This window comes from Nuphar pumila, chromosome 1, assembly GCF_984573655.1.
Source record: "Nuphar pumila chromosome 1, dmNupPumi1.hap1.1, whole genome shotgun sequence".
In the NCBI taxonomy this organism is placed as follows: Eukaryota; Viridiplantae; Streptophyta; class Magnoliopsida; order Nymphaeales; family Nymphaeaceae; genus Nuphar; species Nuphar pumila.
Window position 1 is genome coordinate 136097537 of NC_143249.1, and position 21687 is coordinate 136119223.

The window sequence follows — 21687 nt, forward strand, 5'->3', positions numbered from 1 at the left end:
CAAACAATTATGCACATACAACAATCCCTAAGAAGCTGACACTAAATGCATTAATTTTGAAAGAGCTTTAGGACCCTAATCCTGACTCTAGGCTCAGATCAACTGTGTCCAATCATGCTATGCCGATATACTCGAGCCGAGGCTCGATGTACGTGGCATAAAAATTCATCTCCGGGTCTAGGCTTGTGTTTTCCCAACATCCTTGAGCGCCTGCCGATATACGTTGGACTATGGCCCTTGGTACGTGGCAGGGGGGTGTTAGCCCAAATAAGTGGCCCAGTTGTGAGGCTCTATCCCGAACTATGGTTTTAGAAGAGAGCCCAGCAACGTGAAGACCGGGTAGACATAGGTGGGGTGATTTTTGAAATATGAGCACATGCAGGCAAACAGAAGTTTCTAAGTCCTAAAGAGATAGAATTTTGAAAACTTTTGAAGAAGCAAACATTGTTTTCATACAAGTCCTAGATTGAGGAGCGTTGTATTTCAGACCTAAGTCTAAGTGAGCTTGCATAATTCTCCTCAATATGATCCTACCAAACCATGCCTAGTCTACATGCAATCCATGTCAGCTGGGTTCAAGTCTAGGCTCCTAGGTTCACATGATATCAGGAATTAAAGCTGACATTCCATAGAACATAGTTGTGATAATTGAGCTAAGTTAAAGCACATAATTGATCAGGCGAAGACAGGTCCCATCACGGTCGCCAAACCTGTTTCATCGCAAAAATTTTTTCCCTCCCTTGCAAGAGAGAAACGAATTTCGCGAGTCAAACTCGACCAAAGTTTTGAAAATGGTTTTGAAAATTACTCGCCTCCGTTTTGAAAATCTGCGGGAAAATTCCATGGAATGGGATCCGCCTGTCGGTACGAGATTCAACCATTCCTGGCGCCTTTACCAGGGGTAATTGAACCAAGGATCAATTACGTGCTTTAACTTGACTCAAATATCTAAATTATGCTCAATTTTTCCTAGAATGCACAAAGAATCAGGCTTGTGCTATGGAATTTTGAAAAATGCAAGTTTGAGAAAATATGATGTTTGCTTTGGAAAATTGAAATGCATTTAGAAAAGGACTGGAAAATGCTTGAAAATGGAATTCCTGAGAAAATCTTTGAATTTTATTGGAAATCAGAAATTTGCATTGGAAAGTGATTTCTCAGGAAAATTTGAACTTTAGAAAATCGATTTTGAAATTTGAAATTGCTTTTCTGAGAAAATGGATTTGAGAATTCTGAGAAAATCTAAGAAATTCATTGGAAAATGACTTTTGAAATGGAAAATGAATTCTCAGGAAAACTGGAAAATATGAGAAAATCGATTTCTGAAAACTTGGGATTTTGAAATTTGAGAATTTGAAAACATAGGAAAATATTGATTTGAACTTGTGAAATGCTTTGAAATGTCAATTGAAAACTTAGGATTTTGAGAAAATCAGATCCTGAGAAAGACTTGGAAATTCTTGAGTAAATTGATTTTTTTTTAATTGAAATTGGAAAATGAATTTGAAAACAATGCAATTTGAATAATATGAATGAATGAATATGAATTTAAAAAAGGGAATTTATTTGAGGAATTGAGAAATCCTTTTGAACTTTTAAAAAATGCAGTGCATTTTTGAAGTTAGCCTAAGTGTGTAGGTTGAATGTGGCTAATATGAAGATCATAAATCTTTGTTTTCTTCGTATTCTGACTATGGCCATAAATACGAATCCCACCGAGTTTATAAACTCCATAAGAGCTTGTGCACGTGCCATTTGTGTAAACCATAGTGAATTTGAAATAATGTGCATGAATCATACATCAGATATTGAAATTTGCATAAATTAAACTATATGCAATGCAACCCTATTCTAAGCAGAAAAGTAACTCTTATTCTAAATTATTACATTTGAGGTTACATTGAATTGAAATAAAAAAATAAAATCTAAGTCTTCTTCTTGAATGTTCCTGCAAAACTAGAAAACAAGGTTAGCACAAAAATGTAGGTTTTTCTGAATTTATCCGAAAATATGGAAAATTATCGGATATTATTCAGATATAAACCCAAAATCATACCCCCTTTGATATAAACATGATAAATAATGAATAAATTTTGAAAATAAACTTGAAAAATCGAAATTGTGGTCAAAATGACCAAAATACCCCTGATGACCTTGAAATCAGGGTTTTCTGAAAGAATTTTTGTAAATTTTGGAATTTTGAAAATCAAATAAAATAAATCAAATATAACATGATAAAATATGATGATATGCATGAAATTTTGGAGAATTAGAAATTGAATTTTCGAAATTTAGGTCAAAATGACCAAAATACCCCCGATAACAAGACTATGGCCTTGAAACCAGGGTTTTCTGAAATAAATTTTGCAAAATTTGGAAAATATGAAATGCAAATGACATTGACATTAACCTTAATATGATTCTACATGCTAATTTACATGAATAAAACCTTAAAAAGGCGAAAATATCATAAAATATCAAATTTAACCTGATTTTCGCCTGATTTTCGCTTCTGAATTTAAAGATAAACTAACATATGACTCAAATAAACTTGGAATTAATCCAAATTTGGCATGGACACCTAAAATAATCCTAGAAACATAATGGAGGTCGAAAATCTATTTTTTTTGTATTTTTAAATATGGAAATTCAAATAAAAACCCTAAATTTTGTGATTTTTGCCTAAAATGTTGATTCTAAAGGGGATTTAGGATATCAAATTTCTATAACAATTTTCCAAATTTTATGGGGTGACAGAGGACACTAGGTAAAGCATTTTGGCTTTTTACACTTTCTGGTTTTGACCTATGGTCGGAGCTGTGCCACTCCGGCAAGTCGGATTGGAATCCGGCGACTCTAGGATTTATGGGAAACAGACAGGTTTCGGTAGAAAACATGGGAAAAATGGAAGCCAGATGGGAAAAAGGCTGAAATTGTAGGAATATGTCTCTGATAAACATAGAAAGATTTGATATTTTGACACCATTGGGATTCTGGTTATGTTTTGGAAAATTCCATACTGTTATCAGAGACCTAAATCTTTGAGATTTCTGGACATTGAAATCTGTTAGACAGAAAAAGCAAATCCGGGAAAAATAATTAAACAGATTCAAAAATTCCCAAATTTTAGTAAATGACAGGAAATTATGTTTGGAACAACTTTCATGTTTAAAGTTTTTTCAGAAGAGTTACATATTGGATGGACTTGGTGCATTAAGGTCTGTCTATACCCTGACAAAAGAAAATCGATATTTTCCCAGAGGTCTGAGAAATCCGATTTTTTACAGAGGTCAAAACTAGTTGAAAAAACCTAAAAATTTCCAGATCATTAGTAGATTCAATCATGAATCTACTATGATTTTTGGAGGACAATCCAAATCTTTCACAGGGGTAATCTTGGGCCCTAAAGTCTGCTAAAATGGAATTCCAGATTTTCACAGGGTTTGAAATTGGTTTTGATATTTGATTTTTAAAAGGAGCTTGAATAATCCAAATCAAACCAGATTTTTGGCAGTAAATCAGGATCTCATAATGTCATCAAGTACAAAATTATCAAGATTTATTGACAAAAAATTAAATATGAAATAATAGCTAGACTGAACGTGAATTAACAAAGCCTATAGATCTCTTTGCTAACATTAACAAAGCTAACAAATCCATCTATAAAACAGTAAATTAATCAAACAAAAAAAAATACCTAAAACGCACAACCTACATGAATATAATGCTTAAAACATAAAAACAGGGATGTATGAAGGTGATTTGATATTGGCTATTGACGAGAGGGATCCAATCCATTCATTCGGATGGATCACCTCACATCGTCTAGCCTTGATGTGAAAAACTTTGATTTTCACCCCTCTAGATCATATAAACAATGGCTTTTCAGCCATATGAATCCGATTTTGAGTTGGATTCTGGATTCGTAAAATAAGAAAAGAGGTTTTACTTCGTACCGGCTGATGGGCTGGAGCGATGGAGAAGTTCGCACCGGTGGCTGGAGATGGATGCTAGAGGGCTGCTATGGTGATGGCTGCCAAGGTGAGTCGGCTGGCTGGAGGTTGGTGAAACTGAAGTTGCTGCAAGGTGGTAGAGGTGTTGATGGTGGCTGTAGCTGCGACTTGAAGAGGATGGTCACCAGCTGGGGAAGATGTATGGTTCCTTGGTGGAGCTAGAGCCATTGATGGATCGGCTGGATGTGGCTGCAACAAAAAGCTGTGGCAACGATGGAGGTGTGGTCGCCGGCTTGGATGTGGAGCAACTTCTAGGCATGGAGGAGGAGTCGGCTGAAGCTGCCAAGGAGGTGGATATGGTCACCCTGGAGGAGGGCTCCTGCTATTGGTGGCTGCAAAGCTTGAAGATGGCTGGGTGTCAAAGACACCAAGAGAGAGAGAATATGAGAGAGAATGGGAGATAGGCGTTCAATGGGGAGAGATAGCAGCCGTATCTTTTTCTTTTAGCTTTTATGCTAACTTAGGTTTTGATGAAAATCAAAACCTAAGTTCCTAAAGATATTCTATGAATCCCATGTACGTGAATGGCTGTAGCCATTTTTCTTTGGAGGAAAATAGGGAGGGAATAAGAAAGAAAAGGGAAAGAAGGAAGGGAAGGAAAAGGAAAGAAGAGGGGAAGAAGGAAAAGGAAAGGAAAGGAGGGAAAGGAGAGGGAAAGAGGAAGAGGAAGAAGGAGTGGGCTGGAAAAGAAGCTTACGTAAGTGGAGAGAGGGGAAAGAAAAAGGAGGAAAGAAAGAAAGAAAGAAAGAAAAAGGAAGAAGAAAGAAAGAAAAGAAAGAAAGAGGAAAAAAGAAAAAAAGTGGGTTGGATTGAGGGCTAGGGTGGTTGACCCCCTTGTGGGTCCCACCTTAAAAAAAAAATAAGAAAATAAAATAAAAAAATAAAATAAAACAAAAAAATAAATAAAGAAAAAGATAATTTTTTTTCTTTTCTTATAAATTAAAACAAGAAAATGCAAATGGATGGGCCATATCAGAGCGGGTCCAAATTCCAATTTTGAAATTCATTTTGACGATTAAAGGGGTAAAATAGTCTTTTCAGAAAATTTCCACACGAAACGGGCTATTTTTGGCAGTTTTTGAAACGAGCTCGGATTTTGAAGTTCAATACCTCGTTGCGAAGCAAATCCAATATAGAATTTGAAAATTTGATTTTGAAAGAAATCCAGATTGTTTTTCTTGAGAAAATATTTCCAAACGAAACAAGCTATTTTTGGCAGTTTTTGAAGCGAGCTTGGATTTTGAAGTTCAATACCCCGTTGCGAAGCAAATCCAGTGTAGAATTCAAAAATTTGAGTTTGAAATAAATCCAGATTATTTCTCTTGAGAAAATATTTCCAAATTTAGACTCCCGGGGGTAAAAATGTCAATTTTGGAAACTCGGGGTTTGAAATTGATTTCTGAAAGCTTTTGAAACTTGATCTGGATTGAAATTTATAAAACTGGAGTTCTGGACTTCGAAAATGAAATGAAATGTGATGAAATGTCATGAAATGCTGAGAAATGATATGAAATTATGAGAAATGACATGAAATGCTATGCGAAATGCTAACTCTGAATGAAGAATTTTGGATGTTAGACCCCGATTGACACTTATACCAGTTCAAAAAGTGTTAAAATTGACAAAATTTGCAAAAAAATAGTTGAAGAAATGATTTTTGAGCTCTACCAAGCTAGAGTGACATTGGAAATTAGGGTTTGAGCTGGATTAAACTGAAATGAACTGGATTGAACTGGGTTTTAGAGTTTCAGAACTAAAGTGAACTGACAATGATACTGACTCAACTGACCTTTCCGACTGAAAACTGCCATTTTTAGAGAAATGGTATGGAATGGTCACTGAAGCGAGGTGAATTACGAACCTAAAATGGGTTTGAGCTGAAGCAAAGGTTACTAATACTGAGATGAACTAAAATCGAGGCTCAAACACTAGGTCAACTGACTGAACTCAGCTCAATTTCAGCTGAAAGAGCTGGAACGGGCTAAAATCGGCTCCTGGACACTTGGAAATGATTTTGAACTGAAATTGGAGCATTTGAACTTCTAGTGAGCTCAAGTTAGACTCTGAAGAATATGACTGACTATGAATGACTGACTCAGAGACAATTGGCTTGGATTTGAGTGAGAAATGAGCTCATTTCTGAAGAAATGATCCCGTTTGGCAGGAATGGTCAGAAATGAAAATGGTCTTCTCACTATGAGCTCAGATGAGCTTGGAACGACTGATATTCTAAATGTTCTGAACTGACCAGTGAGCTTTGTTGACTCCGACTGACTAAGGTCCGGGATGACCTAGGGATAAAATGGTAATTTTCCTAATAAAAATGGGTAAAATGGTGATTTTCTGAAACAGACTCGAGGTTTGACTCCTACACTGACCTAACAGGGTTGGCACTGCATGAGGAGGGTTATTTGAGAATGGATGTGGAAAATTTGGGGTGTTTACAAGTAGGTGTCATCAAATGCATGTATTGAATAAGAGAGGACATCATTTTGAAGTGGCACATTGAAGTAGTTAAGAATATAAATGATAAAATAACCGAATGGAAGTGAACGAAAAGCATGAAAATTAATCATGTTATGGAATATGATGCTCGACCAGTTGATTGGGAAGGAACAGAAGATCGCATAGATGAGAAGAGAGATTTCGTTTGGCACGAAGCCCTTGGATGGTTGTTTGGGAAAGACATTGTGGGAGAGGATTTGTGACAACAGCAGAGCATGAGGTTTCAGATTGCTCATATGCCACGGGAAGTCGGTGGATCGAGTAGAGTGAAGAACCTTTTCAAACACAGTACGATCAATAGGTACTATGTTTGGTAGTTCGATTCCATAGGATGAGAGGTTAAGAATGCAGCCTAACGAGTGAATGTCAAATGAAATTATTTTACCATGGACCTTGGTGGTGATAGTCGATTGGTCATGGTTCGCAGAGAGATTGGTATAAAAAATTTTGATGAGATGGGGGTAATAAGACATAGTGTTGGATGATCCTAAGATTTGAACAAAGTCTTGTAGGGAAGTTTCAAGATTGAAGGAGGTGGAGTCTTGATAGTTGACTAACTTACCTGTTTGGATTGGAAGAGAGCTAACGTAGTGAAAGTTATGAATGAGATCAGGATATCTCAATTCTGCAGACTCAATCATGTTGACATCATCCGAGAAAGATTTTGAAGAGGAGGCCATTGCAAGTAACTTGAGAGAATAAGAACTTGGAGAGAATAAGAACTTGAAGAGAATGTAGGTTGATAGAAGTTTTCGAATGAATTCGTGAAGAGTGAATCATTTTATTAAATAGAAGGATGAAATTTATTATAATAACAAGTGAATGACAATTGAAGTGAATGAAGTTTGGATTTTAGTTGAGTTGAGTACTCGTGAATATCTATTTGTAACTTAAGGCACTTGTGAATGATAGATCAAATCACTCTTTGGAAGAGTGTGTGGATGAGAGTATATTATATTATGATAGATGACAAAAAGAGCATAGTTTCGAAAATTATTTTTCTGTATAAGGAAACCTTGATATAGGAGAGACCATCGTATTGTGAGAGTAGTCATGGTTTGAGAATGGAGTGCTCTTTTGAATTATTATGTGTGATTGAAATCGGATGGACAAAAAAGGAGAGATGAAAGTCAAGCTATGACATTATGTCTTGAAGTTCAATAATGTCATAAAGAAGCAAACAACAAGTTGAGAGAGTAGTCAAAGAAAAGAGTGATGATAGTCATGGATTTTCAAATACGATATGGGTAGAGAAGAGGACAAAAATAATTAATGAGTGACATGAGATGAAAGACATAAAGAAATGTCATGATTGTCTTGAATTAATGTTTACAGCTTATATAGGTATAGCATACATATTGTTGAAAGACATAGTTTTAAAGACAAAAGAAACTCGACATGGGAGAGTCCATTGTTTTGGAGAATAAAAAGTGAAGTTTTAAAATCATGTCATAGGGCCAAATCCATGGTTTTGAGATGACAAAAAGGTGAATTCAAATTTCGTGAAGGAGACAGAAAGATGGGACCAAAGAAAAATATAAGAAGAAAGACATGATTGTCGAGAAAGAGTTTTGTATAGATTCTTATAGAGATGTGTAAAAGAGGTGATTGGACATAAAGTTGAGTGAAATGTCTTGGAATGAGGAAAGTAAAAGATATCGTGAAAAGAGATGTGTGTAAGAGTATTATAAAGTAATGCCATGTGAGATAGAAGATGAATAATGGCCTAATAAGACAAACAACAAGTTGATAAAAAAGGTTTTTACTTAAAGAGGATAGATTCAATATTCGTAAGGGATACATTGAGAAAGGGACAAAAGAGACTTATGAGAGAAGAGTTATGATTGCTTATGTAAAAGTGATTTTTATGGATAGGCGTGAAAGGAGATAGGTCATTATGTGATGTGTACTTTGAAAGATATGACATCTTGAAAGAAAAGAGTGACATAGAGTATTTGTCTTGTAGTAAAAAGGCTTGTAATTTTTATGAAAGTACGTGAATATGAGAATTACTCTTTTTGACTTTGAAAAAGGTGGTAAAATGAATGAATAAAAAAAAAGATGAAACAAATATAATAAAATTGTAAACACTCGAGTATAAATTATGATGATAGTCTAAAATGCAATTCATAAATGAGTGAGGGAAGACAAAAGATGATTTGACATAAAGTGTTTTTGACATCCTTATATGTTAAGCTTTTATTTAAAATAAATTTCGTAAAGGAAAGTTTGTAGTAAAATTATAGTTTAATATTTGAAAAGGTGAACTCATGTAGAATGATTTTACTATATCCCCGTTAGTCATATGAATCAAATTTATAAATCACTTAATTTACAGATTCCTAATTCTCTTCTAATTCGTATGAAGTCTTCATTTTTTAAAGGTTTAGTGAAAATATCTGCTAATTGTTTATTAGTGGGTATAAATTCCAGTTTGATTATGTTGTTTAAGACTTGTTCTCTTAAAAAGTGGTGTCAAATTTGAATGTGCTTAGTTCGTGAGTGTAAAATAGGATTTTTAGATAAGTTTATAGCACTTGTATTATCACACAAAATAGTTGTATTTTCAAATTTTAAACCAAAATCTTTTAATGTCTGTTTCATCCAGATGACTTGTGTACATGCTAGGCTTGCAACTATGTATTCAGTTTCAGTAGTTGACAATGATATGCAATTTTGTTTCTTACTGAACCATGAAACTAGTGAGTGCCCTAGCATATGACATGTTCCACTTGTGCTTTTTCTGTCAGATTTACTTTCAGTGAAGTCAGCATCACTGTATGAGATTAAATCAAATGTAGATGATTTTGAAGAAAATAACCCAAAATCAACTGTTCCTTTTAGATATCTCATTATTCTTTTTACAGCTTTAAGATGTGATTTCTTTGGATTTGATTGATATCTAACACACAAGCAAACACTGAACATGATATCTGGACGGCTAGCAGTTAAATAAAGTAGTGATCCTATCATACCTCTGAATAACTTTGTATCCACACTCTTACCATCTTCATCTCTGTCCAATACAGTAGTTATGCTAATAGGGGTATTCTTTGAAGCAGTTGAGTTCATGTTGAACCTCTTCAGAAGTTCATGAGCATATTTAGACTGATTGATGAAGACTCCATCCTTGGTTTGCTTAATATGCAGTCCAAGAAAGTAAGTGAGTTCTCCCATCATACTCATTTCGAATTCTTTCTGCATGGACTTAGAAAAATCTTCACAAAGACTGTTGTTAGTAGATCCAAAGATGATATCGTCCACATATATTTGAACGATTAAGGTATGATCATTCACTATTTTTACAAATAAAGTTGAATCTGCCTTGCCTACAGAAAATCCGGTTTTTAATAAAAAAGTTTTAAGCCTATCATACCAAGCACGAGGTGCTTGTTTTAAACCATATAAAGAACATTTTAGTTTAAAGACATGATCCGGAAATTGTTCATTTTCAAAACCTAGAGGTTGTTTTACATAAACTTCATTTATAAAACCGTTTAGAAAAGCACTTTTAACATCCATTTGGTATAGTTTGAAATCCATATAGCTTGCATATGCCAAAAACATTCTTATAGATTCAAGTCTAGCAACAGGAGCAAATGTTTCATCAAAATCAATACATTTCTCCTGATTGTATCCTTGAGCCACTGGCCTTGCCTTGTTTCTTATAACATTACCTATTTCATCCAGCTTGTTTATGAAGATCCATCTTGTCCCAATGATTTGATGATCTTTTGGTCTTGGCACAAGATCCCACACATCATTTCTTTGGAACTGATTTAGTTCTTCAGTCATGGCTAGCATCCAGAACTCGTCAATGATGGCTTCATCAATCTTCTTTGGTTCAAGTTGAGAAATGAATGCCATGTTTGCAATACGTTCCAGTTGAGCTCTAGTTTGAACCCCCTTAGTCAATTCTCCCAAAATCTGCTTTTGAGGATGATCTCTGATTTCAGCAAATGTTCTTTGAAGATCATCTTCATTAGGTTTAGCTGTGTTATCTAAGAAAAAATTTGTACTTTCAAGATCATCATCGTTAGTCTGTTTATGAACAGATTGATCAATAATTCACAAAAACTGACATGCATGGATTCTTCAATAGTATTTGTACTCTTATTAAAAACTTTGTATGCTTTACTATGACTTGAGTATCCTAAGAATATACCTTCAACAGATTTAGCATCAAATTTATCAAGGCTATCTTTTGTGTTAAGGATAAAGCATTTACACCCAAAGACTTTGTAGTAGTCTATTCTTGGAGTTCTGTCATAGAATAGTTCATAGGGAGTTTTATTCAATAAGGGCCTAATAAGAACTCTATCTGAAATATAGCATGCAGTATTAACAGCTTCTGCCCAAAAATATTTAGCAAGATTATTATGTTGGAGCATAGTTCTAGCAGATTCTTGAAGGGTTCTATTCTTTCTTTCTACTACACCATTTTGAGGTGCAGCTCTAGGAAAGGCAAAGTTGTGAGAGATACCATGTAAGTTACAAAAATTTACAAAAGGATCATTATCAAATTCTCCTCCATGATCACTACGAATTTTGATAATTGTAGAAGATTTTTCATTTTGTAACTTTTTACATAAAATTTCAAATTCACAAAACGTGTCACTTTTATTTTTCAAAAATATTACCCAAGTAAATCTTGAGTAATCATCTACAATGACAAAAGCATACTTATTATGATTAAGACTAGCTACCCTAGAAGGACCAAAAAGATCCAGGTGGAGAAGCTCTAAAGGTCTCTTGACACAATATTTTTTGATTTGAAAAATGATTATGACAATTTTCCTAATTGACAAGCATCACAAAAATAGTCCTTTTTAAATGAAATTTTAGGTAACCCACGTACCAAGTTGTTTTTAGCTAATTTAGACATATATTTAGAGTTAACATGTCCCATTCTCATATGCCATAGATTTTGAGTCATTATTAGCTATAAGACAATGTTCAGTAATATTCTCTAGGTGTAATTCATATATATTATTTTTTCTTATACCTATAAAAATAATATTTTTGTTGGAGTCTGCTATGAAGCATGCATTATGTTTAAAGCTAACGTTATAACCTGTGTCACACATTTGACTTATACTTAAGAGGTTATGTTTTAAACCTTTAACAAGGAGAACATCTTTGATAAGAGGTTTATCGATATTACCAATATTGCAAATACCAATTATCAAACCTTTGTTGTTATCTCCAAAGGTGACGGTTCCTCCTTCTTTATGATGAAGAACAACAAAAAGATATGGATGTCCTGTCATATGTTTTGAACATCCACTGTCTAGTATCCATCTATTCTTCTTCTTTAGAGCCTGCAAAAGATCAAGTAAAACTTCTTTTTGGTACTCGATCAGGTCCCTTTTTGTTAGACTTTGGAACCCATATCCATTTTGATTTGGGTTTGTCTATAGATTTAGAGGAGTACATGGTATTAAAATTGAAGTTGTAATGCTCCTGTTTAGGCTCAGTAGAACCTTTGACAAATGTAGTCTTTTAATTCATACAAGAAGGTTTATTTAGATGAGAGTAACCAATACCATTCTTGTAAAAAGAGAATTTTTGAGAGGATAGGAGTTTGTCCAGGTTCTCTTTCCCTTTGGTAAACTTGAAAACCATTTTCATAAGGTTTTCAGTTTTGTTTTTTAATTCTAAAATTTCTACTTGAAGATTTTTAGTCTTGGAACTAGTAGAACTGATTTCAGAAGTAAGAATAAAGTTTTTCTTTTTCAACTCAGAATTTTTAATACTGAGTTTTTCATTTTTCTAGGAAAGCTCTAAATTTTCGGATTTTAAAATTTTGTTTTTAAGAATCATTTTCCTAGATTCTTCAAAAAGTTCTTGAAATGCATTTTGAAGTTCTTCAAAAGAAAAATCAAAAGATTCACTTACAAAGCTTTCTTCTGCCATGAAGCACATGTTAGCCATTTCAGCTTCATCGTCACTTGACTCTTCACTGGTGGATGGTTTTGAATCATCCCATTGAGCATGTAGAGTCTTCTTTTTGAAGAACCTTTTCTTTCGTTCCTCGGTTTTGGATTTTTTTTTTAGAAGAGGACAGTCACGTCTCATGTGACATGGCTTATTACATTGATAGCACATGGTATCTTCCTTAGAATCTTTCTTTTCCTTGTGCTTATTTGATAGCCTGTTCTTTCTCATGAAGCGCTGAAATTTTCGAGTAAGCAGCGCAATTTCAGATTCCTTTTTTGAGTTCTCATTCTCAGAAATGGCTGGGAAGGCTAGATTTTTCTTCGTAGGTTGTTCCTCTTCCCTTCTTTCCTTCATATGAACTTCATAAGCCATAAGATTGCCTATTAAGTCATTTAGAGTAAGATTGGATAAATCTTGAGCTTCTTCAATAGCTGTTGTCTTTTTCTCCCAATCAGTTGTGAGAGATCTCAAGATCTTCTTCACCTTATCGGTCTGGGAATAGGTTTCTCCCAGAGATTTAAGATCGTTGGTGATGTTGGTGAATCTTGTAAACATTTCTGTGATGTGTTCATCTTTATTCATTTTGAATAGCTCATATTTTTGAACCAGAGATTAGATCTTAGCTTCTTTTACTTTGTTGGTTCCTTCATGGATAACCTCCAGAGAGTGCCAAATATCATATGCAGTTTCACAGACTGATATTCTGTTAAATTCATTTTGATCAATGGCATAGTACAAAGCATTCATGGCCTTTGCATTTAGATTTGCCATCTTCTTTTCTTCATCAGACCATAAGATATAGTCTGAAGATGGAGATGTGTATGAACATTCAACAATTTTCCATACAGCAAAGTCTATAGATTTGAAAAATATGGCCATCCTGCATTTCCAATATCCATAGTTGGAGCCGTTGAAGAAAGGAGGACTAGATGCGTGTTGTCCTTCAATGTCACGAGCATAAGAAGTTGATGCCATTAGTGTTGGAAGACTTGTTAGGTCAAAACCAACAAAACCTGCTCTGATACCAAATGAAATTCTACTAGAGGGGGGGTAAATAGTGAAATATGATATAGATCGATAAAATAAAAATTAAAGGCAATAAGGCACAACACAGAAAATACAGGATTTATACTGGTTCAGTCGAGTTACTGACCTACATCCAGTCCCCAAGTAAAACAGTTGAGCCTTTCACTATAAAATCTGTATTACGGGATAAATAGTGCAACACCCTCTTCCTTAGAGGTCTACTTCTCTCAACAGAGAAGGGAAACACTCTCTTTCACATAGGTCTACTTCTCTCAACAGAGAAGGGAAACAACAAAAAACAGAAAGTTGCAATACTTTCCTATAGAACCTTCAGAATGATATGAATGCACGAATGAAGATTCTCAGAATGTTCTTTTCTTTTTACACACAGTTGATACTTTTGTCAAAGAGCTTTTCTTGACTTTTTCTTTTTCTTTTCTCTTTCTTTTTCTAAGTTCTTTTTCAGAATATCGAATAGAAGTTTTTTTCTTTGAAAGCTCACATGTATCTTGTGTAAATACTATTTTGTTTGTATATATATAGTCTTAAGAAAATAGTCGTTGCTTTTTGAAATGATTGTCTTTTTGAGATATGAGGTGTCAGGTCATTTCAAAAACAACTTTTTATGAAATGAAATGTGTACTATATTGCTTTTTCAAATGCTTTTTGAGGTGGCATTTAATGTTTACAGAAAGAATGATGACTTTAAGCATAAGTCGACATTCTTGAGTGTGTATTAAAAAATAAATAAAGTCTTTTCCAAACTCAATTGTCTTGTTTAAACAATAAGTAATTTTGTATATAAAATAATATTTGTTTTCTCAAATTGTCAATTCAAGATAGACGATTGTGTATTATGAGTAAATTCATTTTGTCTTTTTCTTTCATATTTGAAACCATTAGCTTTTATATCATTTCAAGTTGTCTTTTTCATAAATGCTTGTAAGAAAGTATAATGATTTGTTTTAAAAATATGTTTTTGAAATATCGTATCCTTTTATGAAAGCTTTGCTTATTTGTAAATAGATGGATTGTATGATATTTAAAGCATGTAATATGAAATATGCAATATGCATGCTTCTGAAGGTTCTGTTACATATGACTCTAAAAAAGAAAAAAAAAACTTAATCTTGAAGTAGCCGATCTTCTTGGATAATCTTTATGAATGTATGGCCCATCAAGCTTTTTCTTCAGAAAGTATGATTGCATCAAATAGTTGTACTTGATCAGGTTGTCTCCATTCCTCTTAAGTGAAATAACCTTGCATCAAATACTCGTTAAATGCATGACAAATCATATCCAGTCATAATATAACATATTCATGAAGGCATATCATATTTATCATATCATATTGAAGCATATCATATAATTATCATATATGACAGCATATCATATTATGTATCATCAAAACATAGTTTCTCAACATGGAAATCAGCAAGGCAACCGAACAAAGTGAAGAGCTAGCCGAGTTTGATTCGACTATTCAAGAATTTCCAGAATTTGCTCATATTCAAAAGCAAGATGAGCCATCGTCTTTAGTTCATGATCCAACAAAAGATATCAACATTGGTTCAAAAGATGATCCAAAAATCTTCAAAATTGGCTCAGGCCTAAATGCAGATGAGAAAAGAAAGCTGCTCTATTTTCTTAAGCAACATCAAGAAGTATTCGCCTGGACTTATGAGGATATGCCAGGATTGGATCCCAAATTGGTTGAGCATCGCCTCAAGTTGAAACCGGATTCCAGGCCAATCAAGCAAAAGCTAAGGAAATTGGATCCTCGAGTTGAGCAGCAAGTTAAGGAAGGACTCAAAGATTTACTAAAGGCAGGGTTCATCCGAACTATCGATTATCTAGACTAGTTGGCAAATATTGTGGCAGTTCCCAAAAAGAATGGCAAAGTTCAAATTTGTATCGATTTCAGAGATCTCAATAAGGCCACCCCAAAGAATGATTATCCACTTCCCAATATTGATCTTTTGATCGATAGCATGACGGACCACGCCATGTTTTCCTTTATGGATGGATATTCAGACTACAATCAAATCAAGCTGGCCGCTCGGGATCAGTCAAAAACTTCCTTTACCACACCATGGGGAACCTTTTGCTATACAGTCATGTCATTCGGACTCAAGAATGCTGGAGCAACCTATCAAAGAGCAATGGCCGTTATTTTTTATGATCAAATGCATAAAAACATGGATGCCTATGTAGATGACATCCTGGTCAAATCCAAAGAAGAGGAGGATCATCTTAATGCTCTTGGCCAAGTCTTTGAAAGGCTTATTCTCTACAAATTGAAACTCAACCCCCAAAAATGTGTTTTTGGAGTAGAATCAGGTAAATTGCTCAGTTTCATGATCAGTAAAAAAAAAATAGAGGTGGATCCTGCTAAAGCAAAAATGATCATCAATATGCCACCTCCGACTAATCTCAAAGAGCTGCGAAGCCTCCAAGGGCGCATTCAGTCTATTCAACGGTTCATCTCTAATTTAGTCATGAGATGTGAACCTTTCAATCACCTGTTAAGAAAATGAGTAAAATTTGAATGAGGATTAGAATGCCAACTTTCATTTGAGCGCATCAAGAAGTATCTCCTTAATCCACCCGTTCTGAAGCTGCCAGAACTTGGAAAGCCACTCCTCTTATACATTTCCGTTAATCAAAATGCTTGTGGTGGATTTCTTGCACAGTATGAGGAAGGCAGCCAGATAGAGCATGTCATTTATTACGTAAGCAAAACTTTCATCGACTATGATAAGAGATATTCTCAGATGGAGAAGACATGTCTAGCCTTAATATGGATGTGTCAAAAGCTGAAAAATTATCTGCTGGCGTCAAAAATCAAGATTCTGTCAAGGCTTAATCCACTCAAGTACATCCTTGAGCAACCTTTTCTCACCGGAGGGATTGCAAAATGGCAAGTCCTCCTGATGCAATACGACTTAAAGTATGTATCTCAGAAGTCGACCAAGGGTCAGTATATCGCAGACCAGTTAGCAGACATTTCGTTGACAGAAGAGATCAAGGCGGAAGATGATTTTCCCGATGATCGTATCTACAATGTTCAGGAATCTCCACTTTGGACCCTTTTCTTCGATGGAGCCAAGAATATGTCCGGCATAGGGATCGGGATCTTGCTGATTACTCCCGAAAAATAAATGATCCCTTATTCTCTCAAACTCAGCTTTCAATATACTCACAATATGGCCGAGTATGAAGCTCTGATACAAGGCATCAAGATCCTGCAAAACTTCAATGTCAAGAGAGTACATGCTTTTGGTGACTCATTGCTTTTCGTCAGTCAAGTTAACACTGAGTGGCAGGTGAAAGATTCAAAGTTGATCCCCTATTAGAAGATCGTCCTAGCTCTGGTGGACAGCTTTGAAGAATTTCAGCTCAATCACATTAGGAGGGAACACAATCAAATAGTCGATGGTTTAGTCAGCCTGGGCTCCACTTTATCCTTTAAGGGCAGTGAATCATGTCATTCTATCGAAATTGGTAGGCTTGAACAACCTGCCTTTATTTCTACCATGCAAGTAAACCAGGTCAATCAGAAAGAGAAACCTTGGTATCAAGATATCAAAAATTTTATTAAGACTGGTGAATTTCCACCAGAAATGCCAAAAAGGGAGCAACGTGCAATTCAGCGCATATCCGCCTGTTATTTCATCCTTGCCAATATTCTCTACCGCCGTGGGTTCAGTTCTGAGTATGCCAGATGCTTAGACAAAGATGAAGCTATGGAAATTAGCCAAGAGGCACATGAAGGGATTTGTGGTGGCCATGTTGGCTATCAAACTATTGTCAAACAGATCATCCGAGCAGGGTATTACTGGATGACCATGCAACAGGACTGTCATCGATTCGTGAAGAAGTGCGTCAAGTGCCAAATGCACGCATCTTCCATTCATGCGCCGGCCACATATCTACAATCAATTGTTTCTCCTTGGCCGTTTTCTATGTGGGCTTTCGACGTCGTAGGCCTAATTACTCCTTCTGCTTTCATTGGCCATAAGTATTTTCTGGCTGCTATAGAGTATTTCACCAAATGGGTTGAAGCTGTTACTCTACGCACAGTAGAAGGCCGCCATGTGGTTTCTTTCATTCATAAGAACATTCTTTGCTGCTTCGGCATACCACATGACATTGTTTCAGACAATGGAAGTCATTTCAAAAATGAGATAATGAAAATCTTTTGTTCCAAATTCAGAATTTGCCATCATTTCTCAGCTTCCTACTATCCTCAAGGGAATGGTCAGGTAGAGGCCACTAACAAGATTTTAATTCGCATTTTGGAGAGAACTGTGGAAACAGGTCATGATTGGCATGAGAAAATTCATGATGCACTTTGGGCATACCAAACTACTATTCTGACTTTGACCAATGCCACTCCTTCAGAGCTTGTTTATGGGACTGAGGTGGTTTTGCCTCTCCACATTCAGAATCCCGTTCTCAAATTTGCTTCACTTATAGAATTGCCACTTGATCAATATCAGCAACAGAGGTTGGTACAACTTGACCCATCGAATGAAAGGAGACTCAAGGCAGCAGAGCATGCTCAAGGTTATCGACAAAGAATAGCGCGGCATTATGCCAAGTCAGTCATCGAAAGAAGGTTCGAGTTAATGACCTGGTACTCAGATCGACAACTCATCTCAAGCATCGCCCGTGGGGCAAGTGGTCACCCAATTGGGATGGTCCCTATGTGGTCAAAGAAGCATTGCCTCGCAATGCATATCGCCTGATCAACGCAGATGGGGTAGAATTGCCAGATTCTGTCAATGCCCTACATTTGAAGAAATTTTATACTTAAAATGTCCATTCTAGCCTTTGTATTCTTCAAAGAGCCTTTTTCAATAATAATGATCTTCTGTTGTCCTAACATTCTTCGCCATAAGTACTGGGGCATTTTATTTTTATCTTACTTCAAAATTTCTATATGCAGGCAAAATCAAATCAATTCCTTATCTCTAAAATTCTTTAATTACCCATTCAGGATAAGGGGATAATCCTGAAAGCAGATCACATACGTTTAGCTATATTGGTCTATTATATTTCAAAGGATTCACCACCTCGCTGGTCATGTATTTCAAAGGATCCAGCAGCTCGCTGGTCATGTATTTCAAAGGATCCAGCCCTCGCTGGTCATATATTTCAAAGGATCCAGCCCTCGTTGGTCATGTATTTCACAAATCCCAGCCCTCGCCGGTCATGTATTTCAAAGGATCCAGCAGCTCGCTGGTCATATATTTCAAAGGATCCAGCAGCTCGCTGGTCATGTATTTCAAAGGATCCAGCAGCTCGCTAGTCATATATTTCAAAGGATCCAGCAGTTCGTTGGTCATGTATTTCAAAGGATCCAGCAGCTCGCTGGTCATGTATTTCAAAAGATCCAGCAGCTCACTGGTAATGTATTTCAAAGGATCCAGCAGCTCGCTGGTCATGTATTTCAAAGGATCCAGTAGCTTGTTGGTCATGTATTTCAAAGTTTCAGTTCTCGCTCGTCATGTTCTTCAAATCCAGTTTCTCATAACTGGTCAGGATTTTCAAAATCCAGTTTCTCATAACTGGTCAGAATTTTAAAATCCAGTTTTCCATAACTGGTCGGGATTTTAAAATCCAGTCTTCCATAACTGGTCGGGATTTTCAAAATCCAGTTTCTTATAACTGGTTAGGATTTTCAAATCCAGTTTTCCATAATTGGTCGGGATTTTAAAATCCAGTCTTCCATAACTGGTCAGGATTTTCAAAATCCAGTCTCTCATAACTGGCCATGATTTTCAAATCCAGTTTTCCATAACTGGTCTGGATTTTAAAATCCAGTCTTCCATAACTGGTCGGGATTTTCAAAATCCAGTTTCTCATAACTGGCCAAGATTTTCAAATCTAGTTTTCCATAACTGGTCGGGATTTTAAAATCCAGTCTTCCATAACTGGTCGGGATTTTCAAAATCCAGTTTCTCATAACTGGTCAGGATTTTCAAAATCCAGTTTCTCATAACTGGTCAGGATTTTCAAATCCAATTTTCCATAACTGGTCGGGATTTCAAAATCCAGTTTCTCATAACTGGTCAGGATTTTTAAAATCTAGTTTCTCATAACTGGTCAGGATTTTCAAATCCAGTTTTCCATAACTGGTCGGGATTTTAAAATCCAGTCTTCCATAACTGGTCGGGATTTTCAAAATCCAGTTTCTCATAACTGGTCAGGATTTTAAAATCCAGTTTTCCATAACTGGTCGGGATTTTAAAATCCAGTCTTCCATAACTGGTCAGGATTTTCAAAATTTAGTTTCTCATAACTGGTCAGGATTTTCAAATCCAGTTTTCCATAACTGGTCAGGATTTGAAAATCCAGTCTTCCATAACTGGTCAGGATTTTCAAAATCTAGTTTCTCATAACTGGTCAGGATTTTCAAATCCAGTTTTCCATAACTAGTAGGGATTTTAAAATCCAGTCTTCCATAACTGGTCAGGATTTTCAAAATCCAGTTTCGCATAACTGGTCGGGATTTTCAAAATCCAGTTTCTCATAACTGGTCAGGATATTCAAATCTAGTTTTCCATAACTGGTCGGGATTTTAAAATCCAGTCTTCCATAACTGGTCAGGATTTTCAAAATCCAGTTTCTCATAACTGGTCGAGATTTTCAAAATCGAGTTTCTCATAACTAGTCAGGATTTTCAAATCCAGTTTTCCATAACTGGTCCGGATTTTAAAATCCAGTTTCTTATAACTGGTCGGGATTTTCAAAATTCAGTTTCTCATAACTCATCGGGATTATCAAAAATCCAGTTCTTACTAGTCGGGATTTCTAAAAAACTGACTTTCACTTCATGCATTTTAAATTTTAACTCATGGTCTCGTCAAAATGGATATTAAGTAGTTGTTTCATAAGGAACTCTCAAACACTTTGCCAATTTGCTAAAAATATTTGTTGATTCCAATATCTTACTGCACAAAATTATCACCTCAGATTACCTCTAGTATTCTTTTCAAAAGGGTGAAACTTTTTGCGAAAGAGGATAAAATTCATATCTTTTCCTTGTTGATCAACCAAAAGGATAAAAGAATTATCTTCGGTATGATTAGCGAAAAAAATATTCAATGATATTGAAAAGCCAGAAGTGAATTGATATTGATCATGGCTATGGCGCATGTTTAAAGACGACTTTCTGGCAATCAGGCAGTGGAAATATCCTGAGCGATAAAAAGAATCCACTCAGTTCATATCTCCTTATTCATTTAAGCTGCAATCAAATATCTGCAAAAGGGATCTCTCAATCATCATCGAGTTGAAGATTGGCGGATGAGTTTAGACCCCCGGGGCCAAAAAAGATTTGAATCATTTCCAAGATGAAGGAGTTTGTGACGGATCCTTCCAGGGAAAGTTCAGATCACCGTCAAGATGAAGGCGAATGTGATGAACCTCCCGACAAATCCTAAAAGATATTTGATTTCTGCCAATGAGTCAATATCATCAGTATAATTCTTGAGACAAAGAAGGATCAAAGCATCTCGAAGATGAAGGAGTTTGTGACGTACCCTTCCCCAGAAAAGAAAAGTCGGGATGTCTCCAAAATGAAGGATGATGTAATAAACTCATTGCCAAAAACCCAAGAAAGCTCAATGACTCAAAAGGAGTGCAAAAAGATCATCATGGGACCCCCCCCCCCTTGATATCAAATTGCCAAAGTTGCCAGAAATTGTCTTTCCTTATGCAAAATTCTTTTATCAATATCTTTTCATTACCTGCTTTTATGAAATTAAGAATATTTCTTCTTTGTTCATATCAAGGAAATGGATAGCTTCCTTGAAGAAACTCAACAACATAAAAATTTGAATCTGATTCTAAAATCCGGGGAGTTAACCTCATTTTGGAGGAAATACTCTAGGTAACAGAGAGAATATCTTTTGCACATACGTGCACGTTTTCAAGCATTTGAATCAACTACAAAATTTCATCTCATTGGCAAAATTTTCTGGTTATCCAAAAATGAAATAAAAACTCAATGTCTATCTTGATGCAACCTAACCGGGTTTTACATTTTCAAAAAGAGTTAACCTCATTTGGAAGGAATACTCTAGGGAATATCTTTTGCACACACGTGCACATTCTAAAGTATTTGAATCAACTACAAATTTTATCTTATTGGCAAAACCTTTTAGTCATCCAAGAATGAAATAAATATTTAATA